At 42.1% G+C, this 22661-nt stretch overlaps 1 protein-coding gene across 2 annotated transcripts in view; it reads left to right on the forward strand.

The window, feature by feature from the left end:
- Nucleotides 1-22661, forward strand: part of LOC140734702 (PDZ domain-containing RING finger protein 4-like) — a 465241-nt gene that overhangs the window by 82227 nt on the left and 360353 nt on the right. The window lies entirely within an intron of this gene.

Here is a 22661-nt window from a genome sequence, read left to right on the forward strand (position 1 = left end):
AACCCCATTGTCCTGCCTTCTCCCAGTAACCTTTGACATCCTAACTAATCAAGAATATATCAACCTCTACTTTAAATATACCCATTGACTTGGCCTCCACGGTCGTCTGTGGCAAGGAATTCCATAGATTCACTACTCTCTGGCTAAATAAATTCTTCCTCATCTCTTTTATAAAGGGGCATCCTTGTATTCTGAGGCTGTGCCATTTAGTCCTCAACTCCACCACTATAGGAAAGATCCTCTCCACATCCATTCTCTCTAGACCTTTCAATATTCTTTAGGTTTCAATGAGTTCCCTCCCTCATTCTTCTAAACTCGAGCACCCAGAGCCATTAAATGAGCCACATACATTAACCCTTTCATTCCTAGGATAATTCTTGTGAAACTCTTCTGAACCTTCTGAAAATTCTGAAATTTCTGCATGTTTGAAATTTTAATATTGGCATTTGCTGAAATGATTTCCCTTTTCTTTGTGTGTTAGTGAGGATGAAAGATAAGAAAAGCAAGATTCAGGAACCATAGATGACAAAAGGATATTGAGAAACGAAGTGTATCATTGATTCTCTTACTCGTGACATTAGAAAGCCAATTTACCAATTTAAAAATCTAACTGTAGTCAAAGACCAAGTATGTAAGATTTAGGAAGCTGAAATCAGATTAAGCTCTTGACTATAAAGGAAGCAAAAATAGCTTAAACAAGAAATTAGGAGATCTAGATGGGGTGATGAAATATCATTGGCAAGGGTGATTAAAGGGAAATCCCAAGCCGTATTAGGAGCAGAAGACTGTGAAAGAGTTAGTCCACTCAGTGTCAACGGAGAGAGTTTATTTGTGGAGCAAGCTCCTAAATGAGTATTTCACATCAGTATTCACCAAGGAGAACAACATTGATGGTGGTCAGATTAGGCAGTGGTATATTGATCTTCTAGTGCCTGTCAATATTAAGAAAGAAGAGGTGTGTTGGGTGCCTTGCACAACAATGAAACAGATAATTCTCCAAGGATTTATTTAATTTATCCCAGTAAACTGAGAGAGGCAAGAGAGGAGATTGCTAGGGCCTTAACAGGGATCTTTGTATCTTAATATGCTCTTTAGCCACTGGTGAGGTCCTATCAGGTTTAATAAGAGTAGCAGGCATAATCCAGGAAATTTTAGGACTGTGAACCATTCTTCCAGTGCTAGGGAAACTTGAGGAGAAAATATTTGGAGACAGGACTCAGTTACATTTGGGAAAACATGAGCCTGTTCAGGATATAGAACCATAGAACATTACAGCACAGAATGAGGCCCTGTCTCCTAAATTTGATTGTGTTTATAGAGGAAATTATGAAGTCGATTGAGGGTAGTACACTAGATGTTTTCTGCATGGACAGTAAAGTATTTTACAAAGTCTTCGTGGTAGGCTATCTGAGAAATTAAACTACTTCTGAGTTGGCAAGTTTTGGATACAAAATTGGCTAGGTCATAGAAAACACAAGGAAGTGGTGTTAGGGATCTTTTACTAACAGGGGGCCTGTGGCCAAGGATCAGCACTGTGATCTCTGTTCTTTGTGATTTGCATATAAATGATTTGTATGGAAATGTAGGTGATCTGATTCATTAATGAGTGGAGTAGTGGATAGTGAGGAAGTTTGTCAAAGGATACACCAACTGGAAGTTTAGACAAAGAAATGGCAGTTAAATCTGGACAGCTCTGAGGTGTCGCGTTTTGGAAGGTCAAATGCAAGTAGGAAAATATACAGTAAATGGCGGGACTCTTCAGAGCATTGGTTTGCAGAGGGTTCTTGGGGTGCAAGTCCATAGCTCCTTCAAAGTGAGAACACAATTGAATACAGTGATCAAGAAGGCATATTGGCATGCTTGCCTTAATCAGTTCAGGTCAATGAGTTTTAAAATCGTGGATGTCTTGTTGTTGTGTAAAAAAAAAAACGTTGCTTAGGCCACATTTGGAGTGTTGTGTCCAGTTCTGTTTCCACATTATAGAATGGCAGTGGAAACTTTGAAGAGGGTGCAGAAGAGGTTTGATGGCAGTGTATTATCTATAAGAAGAGTTGGACAAACTTGGATTGTTTTGTTTTTGAAGAGTCAGAGTCTTAGGAGCAATCTGATAAAATTGAGTCACACATTGGATAGATAGTCGGTGTGTCCAGGGCAGAAATGTCAAATAGTAGAGGGCATAGATTTAAGGTGAGAGGGGATAGTTTAATCTTCCACCCTTTGGAGATCTGCAAGGCACTGTTTTTACAGTGAGAGTGGTAGGTGCCTGGAAGGATTGGCCAGGGGAAATGGTAGATGTAGAATGGGTTAGTTAGATTGGCATCATGATCAGTGTAGATACGGGACAACGGTCTTGTTCCTGTGCTGTATTGTTCTATGTTAGTGCAGGACTCCATGGGGTTACAGCAGTTACGGTTGCTGAATCGCAACCTCAGGGAGTCAGGTTCCTACCTGACCTTATGAGTTTTCTGTGTAGAATCTGCATGATTTCCCTGTGACCTTCTGTTACTCCTGTGCCCTCCCACATCTGTGGGTTGAAGGGCGAATTGGTCATTGTACATTATCCCTTAGTGTAGGTTCATTGCTAACAGAATTGAAGGACTAATGGGTTGGCTCCACTGGAGACAACAAGGACTCAGTGGTCTGAAAAACCCCACATATCATGTGTTATGCACAGTGTGGCACAACATAGAGTTGAAAAGCTGCTAGGTCATATATTCTAACGTGGCACAATTGAAAAATTACAGCCAAGATGGTGCTCATTTTGCCTTTGTCTTTTCACAGCTGTCAAAGTCATCAGAGCTGAGGTGAAAATTGAAAAAACACTGAGAAGTGGGTTGTGTAGAATACTCTCACCACACAGTGTATTCCACAGTTTCAATTCATTATGTATGTTCAAGGCAGAGCTGGCTCAAAGTTCTTTTTAACAACACTGGCGGCCTTCTCGGTAGCCAGTGGAAAATTCCACCAATGAGGAATAATGTCTTCTTTCTACTTCAGGATGCTTTAAGCACTTCACACCCCATCAATTACTTCTGAAGGGTACCAGAGTTTTGACAGCTATTCTGTGCGCAGGCAGTTCCTGCAAACAGCAACTGGATGAATGGCCACTTATTCCGTTTAATGTGGGCGTTGGCTGTGACCGAGATTGCCAGAACATCAGGGAGGTTCCTTTCCAAACTGTAGCTTGCACTGTGGTGCAGATCGTGAAGTAGCTGCCTCACAGTTCCAGTGACCCAGCTTCGATCTCAACTTCTGGGACCACGCAGAGTTTGCGCGTTCTCCCCAGGACCGCGTAGGTTTCCTCCATTTGCTCCAGTTTCCTCTCTCAACAGTAGTGGAGCGAGATACAACAGAGGTTTTTAAGAGACCTTTAGATAGGCACATGAATATATGGAGAATGAATGGATACAGATCATGTGCTGGGAAAAGAGATTTACTGTAATTGAGTATCATTGGCTTATTTAGTTTGACAGAACATCGTGGACTGAAGGGCCTGTCCTTTTACTCCACTCCCCTATATAATTGGGCACTGTAAATTGGCCCTTTATTTATTTTAGAGATTACAGTCTGGAATAGGGCCTTCCAGTGCCACCAGCAATCTTCAATTTAACCCCAGACTAATCGCAGGACAATTTGCAATGACCAATTAACCTACCAACCAGTGCATCTTTGGATTGTGGGAGGAAAGTGGAGCATCTGCAGGAAACCCACGCCTTCCACAGGGAGCTCTTAGAAACTCCTCACAGAGGATGTTGGGATTGAACTCTGAACTCTGTGCCCTGAACTCAGTAGCGCCGTGCTAACATCTATGTTGCCATTGCACCGCCATAAGGAGGTGAGAGTAGAATCTGGGCGAAGTTAATGAGAATGTGGGGGGGGGGGGGAGAATAAATAGGCTAGTAAATGGTTAGCAGTCTGAGTGGGCTGAAGGCCTCTTTGTGTGCTGTCTCCATAATTGACCACTCATTTTGTGATTCAAAAGACATCACTCTCTGAGACATGCACTCAAGTTTTAGACTGATTTCAGGAGCTGAATGCTATCATTAGGTGAGGTTAAAGGTGATGTGTAGTATCTATGGATGTCTAATCCAGCAAAGAATCAGTCCAAGGGCAAGTGTAGAGGTGAAATGTAAAGAAGCAGGTGAAAGAATATGGGACTCCCTCCCCCCCCACCCAAAAAAATAATGAAGAGTCTTTTGGAAGCAAAAATGAATTTACTTCTCAGAGACTTTTTGACAGAAATCTGTTACACCGATGTCTGCTTTCACTGGCTGACAGCTTGTCAATGAATGGCTCAATTAACATCTGGCTCTTTCCAGGCTGGTGTTTCTGCTGTAAATCTTTCTACTCCTCACCTGCACCTCATATAAGCGAAGCCTTTTTCTCAAAAAGTGTTCTGAAAGGTTTTTAAAAAGCGATGCTGTTTGTGTGTAGGTCAGACTGGTGAATGAACTCTGTAGGCAAAAAGAAAATTAAGTGGATGAAATGTGTTTATAGAAACTTGGCAGTGTTGCTGGTTTGGGTGCGGAGAGTGAGTAAGACTCGTACATTTTTATAGTAGGGCCTTTTAACAGTTTGTTTTCTTTCAAATCTGGTCTTTTCACTTACATAAGGTGGTGCATGACCTTTTATGTTAGAAATATCAGGGGCTTTTTATTTCTGTTCCGCAAATTTCAGCCATTTTGGAAGAGTGAAGACTAATGCATGTTTACCAGTCTGAGAGTGTGCCCTGTGTTTGCTGATATTGAACATGCAAGCAGAGCTGGCTGGAAGGGCACCTACTGGCAGTGGCCTTGAAAGTCTGCTGCAATGTCTCGTTGTTCAAAATGTTCCAACTGAAAGGTGTATGTCTTTATAGTAATTGCACTGCTGTGTTATACACAACCAGCTCACTCCAGGTTCAATTCCCAGTCTATGCTGAGTCTGGTGAACTTCTGTGGTTGGAAGGCTGCTTCCAGGTGTGGAAGAAAGGAATAGGTCATGCTCCTTGTTCCTGGTTATTCAGTAACCCCCACTGGAAAGGATGCAGGTGTGATCACTGGGTGAGGATAGGTAAATCAAAAACCGTGGACATCAGGGTGAAAAGCCCACGCTCAGCTTAAGGGCAGGAAATCGCCTCCAGAGCTGTGGCTCTAAATGCCAGCAAGTAGCTGTGACTAAGAGAGAGCCTTTAGCAGGAAGTTTCAGCCCATGTAGAAGTTAAAAGCAGTGATGGTTATGTCCTTGATTTGATGTCATTATGGGCGGTAGTGTGATGCAGTATTTGGTGTTTCTGCCTCAATCTGATCTTGACTTCAGATGTAGTGCGTGTGTGTGCGTGCGTGTGTGGAGTTTGCACGTTCTTGTGACCACGTGGGTTTCCTCTGGATCCTCTTGTTTCCTCCCAACTCTGGCAGGCTAATTGGCTGTTACAATTTGTCCCTTAAGTGCAGGTTTATGAGAGTCAAAGGTTGATTGATGGGCTTGCACATGCCAGAGTTCAGAGCTGGTCCTTCTGTTTACCTGTGGATTTTCTTCCTCGTACTGACAAGCACTTGCAGCTTTTGACTACACCCAAAGTTTCGTCCTCCAGCTGGCCAAGTTACCCATGCATTGTCATGTGAGTACAGGTGCCTGGTAACAGGGAGTGCCATTCACTCTATCGTTGCGAGCTCCTGACCTGTTGCTGGCCAAGGTCATTTGGATCGTCAGTGTGATAAGGCAATGTGATGGCCATCTCCCAACCAGTGAAGATCACTGGCTGGGGATGGAACATAGGATAGTCTGTTTCAGTGCAACCTGGGGCAGTGCATTTGCCCATAGGACATACAGCTCTTATTTGAATGATTTTGAACAAAGAGAAGTTGCAGCAGACATGCATGACAAATTTCCAGTGACTTTCTTCCTTGCCTGAAGAGCTTTGGACGTGTGAGACTGGACAGATGCGGTTTGGTTATGCTTTACAGTATTTGCTACATGCTGATCAAAGCAACCTGCAGGATATTCCAGTGTACATTTGTTGCAGCTATATGTAGTAACTTTCCTCTTTACTGGGGACCCCTTAGGCTTTTAGCAGCAGAATATCTTCCCTTAAATCAATCCAAGTGCTACCTTTTATGAAGCTGCCATAGACTGTTTACTGTGCAGGGGCTGGTAGTACCTTCCAGCCATCTTGTCCTGCAGATAGAGGTCCTCAGCGAAGTGTTCCATTACACGGCTGCAGGATAGAGCCCAGCTCGCAGCAGATCACTGGACGCACAGAACTGCCCTACAGGTGGGGCTTGGCTGCAATTGGCAGGAGCAGGGTTTTGATGGCTCCAGTCCAAGCGCAGGAAGGTGATGTTAATTTGGATGGCCACCCACTGAACAGTGTGTGCATGAGAGACTGAATGTCCTGTTTCAACGCTGTATAATTCTGCTACTCTGTAAAAAAAAAAAGATCATTGGATCGCCTTTAAATTCCTCCCTAAACCTGCCTTTTTGTTCTAGGTATCCCCTACCATGGGAAAAAGATTCTGATAATCTACCCTATTTAAGCTGCATAGATGGTTTATCTGCCCTCAGCAATTTGTTGAACTCGGCATGAAGAACCTGGAGATAGAAAGGCTCAGGTGAAACTTGGAATGTTTTGCTGTAGTTTGCCAAGCATCTTGGCAAGATCATCCTGTGGCCAAAAAGAAGTCAATACTTGCGTTCGTATAACATCTTTGAAAGCTTTGAAGATGCCAAAGCACTTTGGCCATGAAGTGCATATGTTGTGTGATTACTATTGTATAAATAACACCCAATATATCACCCAGGAGCCGCTTGGAAACAGCAGTCTGCTGAGTGGATGACCTGAACTAGTCCTAGTCTTTTCCACTGGGCAATAAGGAGCTGGGCTGTGTGGAAGTGCCACACTTGTGAAGGAAAAATGAGTGGCTGTGAAGCATAGTAAGATAATTTATTGAACTGAAGGTAAAAGGAATGTGGAGACGACAATATTGGTTGCACATATAATGAAGAGTATGTTTTTAAAATTAAAAAAAGTAGGTCTGAATTGTTGGTGTGTTGATGGAATACTGGCTGGGCAACCAGCAGAAAGATACTCTTTGGAATGGTTTGTCCTTATCTCAGGAGATTTTCAGAATCTCCACTTGTATTAATGTCGAGGTGAGTAGGCACGCCAGCATGCCCTAACTGTTCTTTGACCTCAAAGTCATGGCTTCGGTAAGGCATGAGGGTGGATTTGAAGCCTGTGAGCCAACAGAAACCTTTTAGAGGGAGGCAAGAAATAAGAGTGATATGGCATGGTTGATTTGAATGACATTGACATGAGAAGTAATTAGAGCCCAAGTTGTGTGTTTTATGAAAACCACAAAAGCCCTGAGACTGAATTAATGCCACAAGTGTTCTGTCCGTTTACTGATTATGGTTTGCAATGAGAATGCTTAAGTGTTTCTGGATAATAATGGGTTTTACACCTCCGCCTAAATTGCAAAGAAATGTATAATCTGTGTAATGACAGTCACTTATTTCCATCCTACATGTGTTATGCTTTGCTCATTATTACTGCATCTTTTAAACATCAATATTTCCATAAGGTGAATAGACCAGAGTAATTATCGCATAACTGACCTTTATGTTAAATTCCACTAAATCTATCTATGCTGAACCAAGGGAGGTATTTCCTCCCTTCTTATCTGCAGTGCATGATAGTTTATTTCATGCAAGTCCCAATGATTACTTTTTAAAGGAATGTGTGTTTATGGCTCAAAGAACTTCTCAATATTGACCCAGGTATAAAAATGATGTTTCATGTTAATGGTACCACATCATTACTTAATCTTATTAATGACTTGTTCTGTGCCACAAATACTGATCATCCTATCAGACAAATGCCAATTTATTGCATTCACCTACTAGCCCAGACATTGGTATTTAGACAGAAAAGATGTAGAGCAACAGAACGGCTATTGCAAATTATTGAAATATAGATCCTGATCTTGCTGTTCATCAGTTGATCTGATCAGTCAATGTAAAAGCTGACGGTGCAAAGCTTTCAAGGTGTGATTACACCTCACAGTCGGTGAGTGTAGTGGCTGCGAGAGGGGCAATAGAGGAGAGTCTGGTCTGTCTTTGCTTCTTGGGCAGCAGTCCTCTGGATTTCCCATTCAAATTCTTCAGGAGGCCAATCATTTAAACCTTAATTTGGGGATAGAGAACTGCTTCTCTCAATCATGAAACCAACTCATCTACACACTGTACCAAGCAGGCGATGCAAGTTGATTGCAACATTCCCACTTTATCTCATAGTGTAGTATGGATGGGAATAATTTCACAATTAAATAATTACAGTCAGAATTACCAGCACCACGATGACTGATGTTTTCAAAGTCTGGTGCCGCGTAGAGTTAAAAAGCACTTCAGCACAAAAACAGGCCTTTGGCCCATATAGTCCATGTCAGACTATTCTGCCTAGTCCTGTCGACCTGCCCCTGGACCACAGCCCTCCATACCCCTCCCATCCATGTACATATCCAAACTTCTCTTTAATGTTGGGATTAAAAACCACATCCACAACCTCCACTGGCAGCTCATTCCACACTCCCACCATCCTCTGAGTGAATAAATTTCCCTTTATGTTGCCCTTTTACATATCACCCTTAACCTATAATTTCTAGTTCTAGTCTCACCTAACATCAGTGGGCGAAAGCCTGCTTGCATTTACCCAATCTATGCCCCTCATAATTTTGTATCCCTGTTTTAGAATAATAGAAACTGCATAGAAGGATGTCCTTCAGCCCGTCTAGTTCATGTTGACCTATTTAGACCAATCCTCCAATAACCTAATTTTCAATCTTCCCCAAGTTCTCATCAATTCCCCGGTTGTTCACTCATTGACACACTAGAAATAGTTTACAGTGGCCAATCCTGCCACTAACCTGTGTGTGGCAGCAAACAGGATAACCTAGAGCAAGCCCACACAGCCACGCGGAGAACATGCAAACTCTGCACGGCACCCAGATCTCTAGTGCAGTTGAGGTAGCAGCTCTGTAATTGTACCACAGTTCTGTCTTTTTTTAATGGCTCTCCTTCCCTGAGTCATGTGAGCACTCTAGTTTTGGATGAAGTTGTTCCTGGAATGTTAATTGTAGTTTGTTATGACGTTAACCTGCCCAAGTATAGCATGTGTGACATGTATATAAAACTGTCGGTGCAGTGTATCCTTGGGACAGACAATGGGCGAGACTGTAGCAGTAATAGTTACGGAGCCATCTAGACTGAGTCCCATGACAGCCGTGATCTAATCTGCCTAAAATCAATGTATGCTGATAAGAATGAAAAATACTTTCTGAAGGGAATGTTGTATTTCAAATAAGCGATTGCGAATTTATCCAGAACTGTTCTAAATGGAATCTTGCTGAACATGAAAAAGAGCTGTGTGTGCCTTGGAAAATAGACTGTTTTCCTGGCTGACGATTTATTGTGAGTAACTTTTCTAGCTTGTGCCTCGTGTTCTCCTCGACTCAGTAATTTTGTTCTCATTGACTTCTCTAATGAGCCTAGGGCAATTTCCTATATTAAAAGGAGCAGATAAACCATATAATCATACATCACTTTTGCACCATGACTTAAATTTTACAGTGGTTTGAGAAGAGGAGTTTCACATGCAACCACAAGCTGAGACTGCGTAATACAGACAAGCAAGTAGTGTCATTGGGAGGGTATGATTTAGCATTGGCTATTTCCATTCATAAACATTGATTGAGTTGTGTAGAGTCTCAGAGGGATACAGTGCAGAACTGCTTTTGGCCCATTGGCACTATACAGTTCATCAAATATCTTTTACACCTAACCCACCCAAACCCAATTTCATCCTCCCCACGTTCCCATCAACATCCCCCCTTCCCCCAGAATCTACCATTTCTTTACACTCTAGGGACAATATGCAGTGGCCGATTAACCTCCCAACCTGCACACTCCTCAGGTAGGGGAGGAAATACAAGCAATAGTGGAAGGAGCTTGCAGGCTCCACACCGACAGCACCAGTGTTCAGGATTGACTGGGCTGCTGGAACTGTGAGTTTGCAACTCCACTAACTGCATCATGGTGTAGTCCAGTTTTGAAAACAGAGTGCCAGCTGACCTCAGGGTTGCAGGGATTGTTTACAAGTTCAGCTGAAAGAACTGCGGCTGTTCGTACATGCTCCCTGTGATGCCCTGATACTGGCTAATGGGTTAATTGGTTATTATATGTCACCCTTAGAATGGGGGCAGATAGGGTAATCAGGGTGATGGGTCTTTTGGGGGTAAGTGTGGGAGAATGGGATTGCTGAGATTGCATTGGGTCTGATGGGCTGAATGGCCTCTCCTTGATAGATATAAGAAATGTTCCAGTAGGAATGAAGGAAGCTTCAACTAGGAATGCTAATGTTCAACCTAAAAATAAGTGCGTATGATGAGGCAGCAGATAGATATTGCAGCCGTTCCTGTGCAATATTTTCACCTTCCTTCAAACTGATCTGATTTCACTCTGTGAGTGAGTAACTCATGGTCCATACCTAATTGATGCCTGTTGCTGAGCTGCTGAGAGTCAGAAAACTGACAAGAGGACAGCTGATGAAATTTATTGTAGGGCTTTGCTTATCAATCTGACAGCAGCTGTCTGCCTTCCATGAAAAATGATGGATGATGTAGACACAATAGTAAAAGAAGTCAAACATGGCTGCTGAATTAAAAGCTTCAAGCCTAGGCAAACTCAGTTTGTAGCTTGGAGGGAACTCTCTTGTAAACAGTTGCCATGGATGCTCTTAAAGTTAATCAGCTTGCATCTCTGCAGCATCCCTTGTGACTTTCTTGGCACGGGTGATGAAATTGCATTGCAATCTTACCATCAAGATTATGAGGTTCTAACAGAGGAGGGCTGAAAAGCTCCTGCATTTGATGCATAGCCCGCCATTTGAATTGGGACATAACCTTCAATCCGTTGCCAAGCCAAGCTCTAACGGGGTCGGTCTAATGATTGATTTAAATATTTCTAGAAAGAGAAATGAAATCCTTTTTGAAGGTAGATATTCAAATTAAGTTCTGCCTACTTGGAAATTGCACTTCTGCAAGTGACTGAAGCAGTCCCACCCAGGTGGAAGATGTAAAATGGGACGCCCATTTTCACCTTGTGAAGCTTTTCAACTCAGTGAAGTCAGTTTGTGGTCTGTGGCTGAGTGGATGCAGTTCATGCTAATGACAAAACTTAGTGAATACAACTCTCTGTGTTGCTAGCGCACAGCAAGGAAAATGTGAGAAATCCATCTGTACACAGAACACTTCCATTGTCTAGAACTAACAGATCTCCATTTGAGGTTTTTGCCCCATGTGACCACCCGGTGAAAATATCCCCTTGCTTTCCCATTCTCTCTCTCCTGAGAAAGTAACTCTTTTACCAACTTAAAATAAGCATAATCAACTTCTGCGTTACAGGCAGTACAACAGGATTATCTGATTGGCATGGGGCAAAAGGTGCCATTTTGAATTTTTCATTTGTATTCGAGTGAGGTACACAATGTGGTTTACACTGCAGAGAGAAAGCACCGTCTGGAGCATGCTTGCTCATGGAGTGCTTAAAATCCGGTGATTTGTGTCTGCACAACTTTTCCACAAAATCAGTCTGTTTCTTTATTACTGTACTAAAATAAGCTGCCTATGTAAATTTGTTATGCTGTAGTTGCAATCTTCTGCCCAGAGGGAAGTATCTTTTATAGGAGGGAGTGTGCAGTCGATGTAGCACTGAGCTCTCTCAAGTTGTAGATAGCACAACCAGGATTATGCTGGTACCTCCAACAAAATGAAGTTTAACCCCTGGTTAAGTGTTCAGCACCGGCCCTGTCCATAGAGCATCAGAGCCAACACAGCAAAGGCATTCACAAAAACTAGACTTGATGCATGCAGTACTGTTGCGATATTAGAATGTGTGAAAGCGAGGTCATGAACTGATGCCCATTTTCATTGTGTATATATATCCTGAATTCCGTCATAGAGTTGTACAGAACAGAAATAGGCCCTTCAGCCCTCCCTGCCCATGCTAGCCATTTTGCCCATAATAAGATTGTGTCCTTCTGTTCCTTGTCTACTTGTGTCAATCCAAATGGCTCTTAAATTCCATCTGATTCCACCACCACCTCTGGCAGCGCAATCCAGATATCACCCACTCACACGCAACAAAACTTGCCCATCTGATCCCTTTTAAAACTCCTTCCTCTCGCCTTAAAGCTAAGCCCTCCATTTCAGCCTGTTCCTAAAGAGGGAGAGAACAACGAGCACAGCTTGTCTGGCGTAGGAATCCCAGAACAAGCTAGAAAAGTAAAAGCACCCTGCGAGCTTGTTCTGCATGGTTGGAGAAGCAGTATGTTGGTTTTTATTCCACCTAACACTAGATTGGGCTAAACGGTGTGCATTTCTGTCGTGCAGGTAGCACTTTGTTCGTGAAGAGCTGTCAGTGAGAAATGCTGATGTCAGGTAATGCTTCCTGAAGATGAAAGCCCTGCAAAAAAAGTCGGGAGCTGAAAACAAACCATTTCTTCCCTATTGATCCATGAGCGCCTAATGTCATTTAAAAAAAAATGCATGCAGTGTGGGGGAAACAAATGGAGTGTAGGAGTTGTGAGCCAAATCACAGCTACTGCTAACCTCACTAGCTCTCTATGCATCGTTGGTTCTTTTCTGAATAGACAGCTGAAAAATCTTGTCAGCACAGGTATCTTTGTGATCTCCCCCAAATGATGTGAATAGATAACAGGCTGATTCTTATCAAACCACTCTATCGCTCTGCAGTTGGCATTACTGGCCTATCTGTGCTGAGTTTATTAATTTGGATCACATCTGAATTCATGGTTGAATCAGATGACAGGGAAGGCCTTGATAGATTAGTTTATTCTTCCTTGGGACCTGATGTGCTATTTGCCTAGCAAGGTTGGATCCTTCAATGTGACACCAGGCCCATTGCACTTTCACCCCTCCATAGTTACTGACCGTCCCTGCCTCTGATTCCCTAATGAGCACTGGCTCATGGACGCCCTGTTTCTTCCTCCTGCAGTCAATAATCAGCTCCTTACCCTTGCCGATGTTGACTGAGAGGTCATTGTCGTGGCACCATTCATCCAGATTTGGATTGACTTTTGATTCAATTCAAGTAGGTCTGAAAGCGTGATGATCTCCAAAGTATCTCTAACCTTTTTTGCATTTTAATAAAGTGCAACATGTGTGCAAGTACGTTTTTTTTTTCTCCGAGATACAATCTAGTACAAAATTGCTACGCTTTTCTACCCTTATGGTGCTGTGTTGGCTTTAAGGATAAATAAATACTTGGAGGAGTCAACATGTTTATAAGGCACAGAAGGCAGAGCCAAGCCCAGTGTAAAATCAGTGGTTACTGAAGTTGGGAAATCAAAAGGAAGTGTTTTAATGGCACCGAGCCAACAATTTAGTACATATTCAGGATGTGTTTTTGCACACTAAACCCCTGAATGGGTTCAGTGCTGTGTGTTGGTGCCAGCTTTGTATCATACGAATGCTCCTCACAGAAAGACTTATGTAATACAATCCTGTTGTGTCATTTTCTCCTCTGCTTTGCCTTTTATTTTAGCCGTAGACTTCATCCAAGTTGAAACATCCATCATCTGGTTAGAGGGCTTTTTAATAAACTCTTTGCACTGCATTAAGTTGTAAAAAGAGACTCAACATCAGGTTTATTATTACTGATATGTGCTGTGAAATGTCTTGCTTTGTGACAAAGTACAGTGCAAGACATAAAAAATGATTATGTTACAATAAAACAAAGTGCAGAAAAGGAATGGCAACGTAGTGTTAATGGACTGTTCAGAATTCTGATGACAAAGGGAAAGAATCTTTCCATAAAATGTTGAGTGTGTGTTTTCAGGTTCCTGATGAAGGGTCTCGACCCAAAATGTTGTCTGTTCCATTCCCCTCCATAAATGCTACCTAACCTGCTGATTTCCTCAAGCATTTGAGTGTATTATTCAGGCCCCCGTATTTTCCTTGCTAATATAAAGATGAGAGAAGGTCAATGTCCCAGCTAGTGAGGGTACTTAATGATGTTGCTGCCTTCTTGAGCCGCTGCCTTTTGAAGATGATGGTGGACAAAGGCTTGTGTCTGTGATGGACCTGGCTGAGTCTACACCCTTTTGCAGCCTCATTCGACCCTGTGCATTGGAGACTCCATACCAAGTGACGATTCATCTATTCAGAATGCTCTTCATTGGACAGACCAGATAGGATGGGACTTTCTTTCTTGGAGCAGAAGAGGCTGAGTTGGGGACCTTGCAGGTATATGAAATCATGAATGGTATGACTAAGGTGAATGGTCACAGTCTTTTTTCCCCAGAGTAGAGCAGTCTAAAACTTAATGAGACAGATGCATGGTGAGGGGGGAAAGACTTAAAGGACAACTGAGGGGCAACTCTTCCACCTGGAGGGTGGTGAGAGTGTGGAATGAACTGCTAAAAATAGGTACAGTCACAACACTTGGACAAGCTTATGGGCATAAAAGGTTACAGGTAGGCGTGTTCTGGGCCAACTGCAGGTAAATGGGACTTGCTCAGCTTTTGGTCAGCATGGTTGGGTTGGACCAAAAGGCCTGTTTTTGTGCTGTACAACTCTGTGGCACTGCTGCAGTTGGCAGTTTGTGTTGGTAGAAAGCTGAATCATCCTGACCCTCTCTGCTACTCACAGTACACTGATTTGGATCCTCCTGTTTTACACAATGTGCAGCTTTTCCTTTTCACGGAGCGAAGTCAACAATTGCCAAACCCAAGCAGCCCTAGGACCCATAGACTGCTAACGTAATGTTTGTAAAGTTGTAATAACTCCATTCTGTCAGCTGGCTACAATGCTCAGTCACAGGTTAAAGTCTTGGTGATAATCCAGTCAGTGTGACCCAAGTTTTACCTCAACTTTTGGACAAAGGAGCTCCCTGACGCATTTTACTTCAAGCATTCTCTTTTCTTAAAATAAACACAGCAGCATGGGAGTACCCTGAGAGTATGGGCTTTCCAAATGGTTATCTACCCAGCACAATGCAATGTCTTGGGAGGTGAAATAACCCAATGAAATTCCTCTTCAGAGAGGAGGGAAATAAGTGAAGTATTTGTGGCAGGATGGTGCATTTCACCTCAGAAAGCTCAATCACTTACTTTGGTCCAAACAACTTTTCTGTCCTAACTGCAGCCATGGTTACCGCTCTCTCTGGATCTCTATTTCCACCTAGTTTTTGAAGGCTTTGTTCTCCAGTCCATCTCGTTGCAACACTCGGTTTTCTTTCTCTGTTCACCAGAGCCAGAGATCAGTGATGTGGCAAATGGAGCAGGCCATGTCCCTCTTGCTGACTGGAGGTTGAAGTAGCTGTTTGGCTTCAGAAGCCAAGTGAGAAGATCTTGACATATCATCATCCTTGTCCTTAACATATACATTTATTGCTCTTCACTTGGTGGTGCTTTCCACTTAGTTGCTGTGACAGCTCTCTGAAAATCTCCATCCAACAACTTTACACCAATTGTATGTCTTCAAGTTTTGCTCTCTTGTTCATTTCTCTTTCAGAGCACATCCCTCTCTCACACACTCTCCAAGTCTACTTTGACTAAGCTTTTATTGGCTGTCACCAGCTGTAGCTCAATATCAGAATTGGGATTATCACTTATCGAAGCACTTTGGGACATCCCACTGTGTTAAGGCACAATATAAAAGGAAGTTATTATTGAAGGAAAGTATGAATAATTCTTGGCTGAGGAACAACCACAATGAAGCACACTTCCTCTTATCATGAATCAACACTGCTGGTGGTTGTTGAGGGCCACCCCAGCCCAGACCAAGCCATTGGTTCTCTTGGTTATAATTAAAAGGTACGGCAGTGGGAGGTCAACCAGACCATAAATACATAATAAAAATGTTTTTAGTTCAAACAGAATGGAGTTAAAGGGTTCATGGGAAAGTGGGGGTGTTCAGGTCATTGGCTGAGGAGCCTCAGTTGCAGTTTTGGAGTTTACTAAACAGTGAAGCTTTTGTGAAGTGACGAAGTCAGTGCAGGTGCAAATTGTGGGAATCAGATAGCCTAGAGCAGGGTCACTGAGGGGGATGGTGAATGTGGCGCAGGAGGTAGGAACAGGGATATTGGCTTCCCTGCTGCTAGTTGTATTTTTGCAGCAACTTTGGCTTTATTTAAGAGTCTGTAAATAATGCACATTGGCTCAGATCCAGGTCTCTTGAAATTTGCTAGTGAAAGAGGAGGCTTTTAAAATTTGTGTTGTGTTTTCATATATTATGTTCAGATGCAGGGCAAAGCTGTCTTTTAAAGCCATCAGTGGCACAACTGGGAAGTTCAGATGCACATTGATCAGCATGATGGAATAGGTACGAAAGCGTCACTGTGAGATATAATCCACAGCTTTTCACTAAGCAGGTGGTGTGTCCATTCAAAGGAGCTCAATTACTTTCCTTCTGCTCCTGAAATAATATTTTTTCTTACAACTATCACTTCATTTTCTACATCACCTGGATCTATATGAGGTGCAGGCAGCTCTGCTGTAACCTGTGTTTCTGTAACATGAATTGGTTATTGTGGGCTGCACTGGTTATTGCATGATCACAATGTTTAAATCTGTACTTTAAAGGCTATTACAGCCTGTTCTAATATAATATGCCCTTCTATAACATCAAGTTTCTTTGATTCACAATTGTTTTATAGCAGAACTATCTGTATTTGGCAAATTGTGAACTCCATCCCACTATGACAAGTACTGAAAATGATTTTGATAAACTTAACAAAAGCTACTAGCTGTGAACTGGTTTGCTCATCTTCAAGAAAGGAACTTGCCAGACCAGCTGACCTAAACTATATGCAGGGCCAGTTCCACATTGTTTACTGTGGCGAATGTCAAATCTGTATGGAGGGTGCTGGAAATGCTCAGCAGATCAGGCTGAGTTTGTGTGGAGCAAACTAACACTTCAGGTTCATGCTTTTTCATCAGAACCAGGAAGAAATGAAACAGTTATTACAGTATTGTAATGGTTAGCACGATGCTTTACAGTACAGGTGAGCCGGGTTCATTTCCTGCTGCTGCCTAGCATGAGTTTGTACGTTTTCCCCCGAAACACAGTTCAAAAATGTACTGGTTGGTGGGTTAACTGGTCATTGTAAATCGTCCCATGATTACGCTAGGATTAAATCGGGGGACTGCTGGGTGGCGTGGATCGAAGGACTGGAAGGGCCAGTTCTGCATTGTATCTCAATAAATCAATCAGTAAATACATATTCAAAAATGGGAGATCTGTTTTTGGATGAAGACCATGAGAAAGAAGCGATGGTGTGAGCTGAGGGAGAGTGGCGAGGACTTGTATGTATAACAATCCATTAGGAAGGCAAAGCCTTTGTTACAAGCAGATTTGAATACAAGAACAGTGATACCCAACTGTAATTCTATAGTTAGACTGTGTCTGGAATATCATGTGTTGGTCTGGTTTCCCTACCAGACAAAGGATATATTTGTGATTGAGGGAATGCAGCAAAGGCTCATTAGACTGAAATCCGTCTTGTTGGGAGTGACATATGTGAATGGGTACCGAGGGATTTGGAATGTGCAGGAACGGCAAAAGTTAAAGTCGAACTTATTGTTACCTGCGCAAGCATATGTATACACAGTTGCAAAGAGAAACTTGGTTGCATCAGCATCACCGGTACATGGCATCATATAAACAGTATTCACAGAAAAACATACATTAAACATTCTACACAATTTTTACAAGAAAACACAATTTGAACAAAAAGATGAAGTCCACTATAGTGCTAATTGGTCATGGCGTTGCTAAGCTTTTGTGATTAGGGTTCATGAACTGAATGGTTGAGGGGAAGTAACTGTGCTTGAACCTGGTGGTGGGTGTCTTCAGGCTTCCATACCTCCTACCTGATGGTAGCTGTGCAACGATGGCGTAGTGGAGGTCTTTGAGGCAGTGCCTCCTGCTGATGCTACTGATGGTGGGGAGGATGGAGTCCGCTACTCGGCAGCTTCTTGCGTTCCTGCACATTTGAGTCACATTGCAGACCATGGTGCAACCAGCAGGAATACTTTCAACAGTACATCTGTAGAAGTTTGTTCGTGTTCAGAATCAGAATCTGGTTTGATATCACTGTTGTGAAATTTGTTGTCTTTGCAGCAGTACAATGCAATATATAATAGAGAAAAATGTGGAGTTACAGTAAGTATTAAGCAGTTAAATAAGTAGTGCAAAAATTAACATTTTTAAAAAAAGTAGTTGGGTAGTGTTCATCAGTTCAATGTTCATTCAGAAATCGGATGGTAAAGGGGAAGAAGCCGCTCCTGAACCATTGAGTGAGTGCCTTAAGGCTCCTGTACCTCCTTCCGGAGGAAACCAGAGCACCCAGAGGAAACCCATTTGGTCATGGGGTGAATGTACAAACTTCCTACAGGCAGTGGCAGGAATTGAACCTGGGTCATCTGTGCAGTAAAGCGTTGTGCTAACCACTAAGCTACCATGCCACCCCAAATTGAGGTCTGTGGAAGAGGAAGTCATATATCCAGTTGTCGAGGGAGGTACAGAGGTCCAAGCCATGAAGCTTGATGTTTGGATAGGATGATTATATTGAACGCCGAGCTGTAGTTGATGAACAGCAGCCTGATGTATGAGGTTCTTTTGTCCAGATGGTCTAGAACAGAGTGAAGAGCCAGAGAAATGGCATGTACTGTAAGCAGATCCAGAATATCTCTGAGTCATCAGTTGATTTGGGCCATGACCAACTTCTCAAATCAAGTGCCACCGGACAGTTGTCATTGAGTCAGGTTATGCACCAGTACAGTAGAAGCCTTTCTGAAGCAGTTGGGAATCTCAGAACACAAGTGAGAGGTTGAACATGTCCATAAATATGCATCTCTCAGGGACTGAAATCTCAGGGTCATCCAGGGATGTGGGCACTTGTGTGGGTGTATCATAGTTCTCCGTATCCAAGTGGGCAAAAAAGGCATCGAGCTTATCTTGGAGTGATGGCTGTTGTTGTGGCAACCGCTTTCGACATTAAACATCAAACACCTTATGAGTGGCAGAGGGATGAATGACCGAATAATGTAGCATTTTAGCTTGATGGCAGCAATGAGGAAGTCAAATTGTGAATTCAGTGGTTTAAAACAATTACAGTGTTCTCGTGTTTATTATCAATTGCAGTAAAACCTCCAGGACCCCAATTGCAGTGAATAGCAGATAGTGGTGAAATAATCACTATTCCCCCAAATTTTCATTTTATATGAAATATGAAACTGAGCTCCATCAGCATCTTTGAATAATTAGGAGTTGAAAACATTTGACTGTTGTCTTTGAAGATCAACAGAGACATTGCAAAGTCCTGGTAATAATCCTTGGAAAAAGTTCCTGAGTTAGCAGTCACATCCCTGTATGTTGAGCATCATTTGTGGGAGGAAAGGAATTGACAACCTCAAGCCCTGCATGAGGACTGAGAGTGGAGGAGTGAGATAGAGGATATAAAGAGAAGAAGGGGTGTGGTGACACAGGAGGTGCAGGATGACGGGTAGGTTGTTCAGGGTAAGAGAGAGAAGCAGGGGTGGAGTTGTGGAACAGTGGCAGGTGAGTCCTAGATGGAGGCAGACAGAGATAGGTAAAAAGACACTGGCCAAGTTCCTATAGATTATTTCCTGCTCCAGATTCCAGCATCAGCAGTCTCTTGCTTCTCCTCGCTACTATACTTTGCATTCACGTTTTACTCGATTTTTGCCGTTTGCCCGAATTGTTTTTTTTGCATGATGTGTGTTTGATTTGTTCTTTGAATGGCTTCTATGGGGCTTCTTTATTTGGTGGCTGCTTGAGGGAAGATGAAATTCATCTGCATACATTCTTTGATAATAAATGTACTTTGAATTGTTTTTCATTTTACTACTTTGATGTGCTTGTTTATGGGCTGATCTGTCTGAATATCTTGCAAACTCTATTTTGCTACATGTGACAATAATAAGCCAATAATATTATTAACACTCCAGTGCTGCTTTGAGATCTTAGGTGGTATTACAGTAAATCTTTAAGGGAGAGCAACAAACATCAGTTATTTAGTCAGATGCCAAGCTGTTGTGATTTTCCAATAGTCAGATCGTAAATTTTTCTGAGATTGCGCTTGCTGGCATAAGTCCAAGTCATAAGCCCTCACATGGTCCTTTAGACCAGAATGCAGGAGGGAGGCAGAAATGCTCAGACAGAGGGACGGGGATATTCAAAATTTATCATGGTCCCATTTTCTCCTGAACTTGGCCTCTCCAACTGCTAGTCAGAGAGAATCCTGGGAAGGGGAGACCAGATTGTCTTCATGTTATCTGAGAAACGGTAAAATGGAAAATTTATTTCTAGACCCCTTATTAATGAATGTGGAAAACATTGTATTTATCCTGTAAAGAAACTTGGTTAATTGAGTACCACTGGAAGATGTTCTTGAAACTTAATAAGTCATTAGGGGGCATGACAGGGTAGATGCTGAGATGTTTATACTTACGAGAGGATCTCAGTCAAAGAGCTGAAACTTGAAGGGCAGTGAGTTGGTAGGACGATCCATATAATTGGCTGACGTCATCTTCATGTTGGAAGCATTAAAGATAGCGTTCAGATGGACCCATTTAAGAGTATCAACAGCCATTTGCACAGGGGGAATTTTGATGCACAGAGTTAAAAACAGCATTATTATATTAAAAATAACTATGTGAGTTTCCGTAATATGGTCAATTTAGCTACTTACGTGTATCTGACTGGATTCAGATATAAAATGCGTTACATGTTATAAACCATTAAATCAAGTGAAATAATAGGTCACCTAACCCTATGAAAGACAGAGCTGTTGTCTTTGTCAAAGGAAGAAAATGAAATGTCAGAATAGCTGTGAAATATGGACATAATTGGATCGGACATAGTCTGTCTCCAGATTGACTTAAAATTCAAACTAGTGAATACTAAAGCCAGCAGTGGACAAGGACAGCAAGTTATATAAAGATAATTTAAATGAAGGTTTTTATTTTATTAGGTGTTTGTACCTGCTGTAGTTGCTGTGATATTTAAGTTTAGCAATTATTACTTGGTTTTGGATCCTTTGCAAACCAGATATCATGAAACATAGAATGTTTTCTAAAATACTGTTATTGCCTTGTGTGGAACTTGCTGCCTTTTCTACTGTTATTTTCTCTTTATTTACTTTAAAATAAATGCACAAGTTCATTGGAAAGAGAGGATGATGCTTCTTCTGAAGATTCAGTTTTCAGCAATGCTTTGAGCAGAATGTTGTAAGAAGACACAGGAAATGCAAATAGTCCTGTAGTTTTCCAGTCTGTCCATCCGTTTACCCTGTTCTAATAGCAATTTTGATATATTTGACCTAAAGTTGATTTTATGATGCAATGCCACTGGTACATAATGGAAAGATTGTATTTCCTTTCAAAACTTCAGGCTGTTCAAACTATCTTTACAGACAATGAAGTGCCTCCAATGCAAAGTTGCTAATGTGACAACAGCAGCCCATTGAAACATTGCAAAGTCCCATGAACAATATTTCGAGAGGGAGAATGATACCAGAAATGCAAGTGTATCTCTATCTAGAGAAAAGATCAACAGACCAGGTCACTTTTCTCTGAAGAAAAGAAGGCTGAGGGGGTGACCCAATGGAGACCTATAAAATTGTAGTGAATGCATTTTTAAAAAAATGCTTCGACTTGTACGGATGACCATAAACATACCTAGGTGTTATTGATATAGGATAGCCAATGAGCTTGGATTTCATCAAAAACTTAACAATAAGTGCTAAGAATGTGGAACAAAATACAACAGGGAATGGTTGAAGCCTTATAAATACTCCCAGGTGGAGACTGGGCAGAAATATGAGGAGAAAGGAATAAAGGGCAGAACTAATGGAGTTTGCCAAGGAGCATAATGGCATTAAATGGCTGAGCTGAAAGGGCCTTTTCAGTGGCATGTATCCTATGTAATACTTTGTATTTAATAGAAATGATAGTTGGGGGATAAATATTGCCCAGAACAATAGAGCAAATGCCCTACTTTTCTTTAAAATGGGATGGACACTTTTGTATATACTTGGGGTTACATAAGAGTTAAGTTTAACTGAGCTTTTGGTCGTTCTCTCAAGTATACCTTCATGAAGTAGGCCGCCAGTTTTTGTCAATAACTCACAATGTACCTTGGGGGATTATTGGCACAACATAAATGGAATTTCTTCTGCGTGTCTCATTGAAGTGTTGCATTTCCTCACTACCAGACAGTGGTGCTTCCAGAGTCTCCCGCATGGTACTTGAACCTGGAACCATTTCACTTAGAAGTGAGCAACCTACCAGCAAAGAACCGTGCCATCTTTTGACTAAAAATTCTGTTACTTGCCGTAAGACAATCAGACTGAGACATAGGAACAAAATTAGGCCATTCAGCTCATCAAGTCTGCTCCACCATTTCATCTTGGCTGATCCATTTCCCTCTCAACCCCTGTGATAATGGAAAGGGTTGAGATGTTTTGTTGGGGCTTTGGAATTGCTCTCGAATCAATTGATAAGTGACAATTATTACTTGGTAATCAGAGTTGGAGGCTTGTCTTGTGTGTGTGAAAATGTGGGGGTGGGGAGTGGAAAT

This window comes from Hemitrygon akajei, chromosome 10, assembly GCF_048418815.1.
Source record: "Hemitrygon akajei chromosome 10, sHemAka1.3, whole genome shotgun sequence".
NCBI lineage: Eukaryota > Metazoa > Chordata > Chondrichthyes > Myliobatiformes > Dasyatidae > Hemitrygon > Hemitrygon akajei.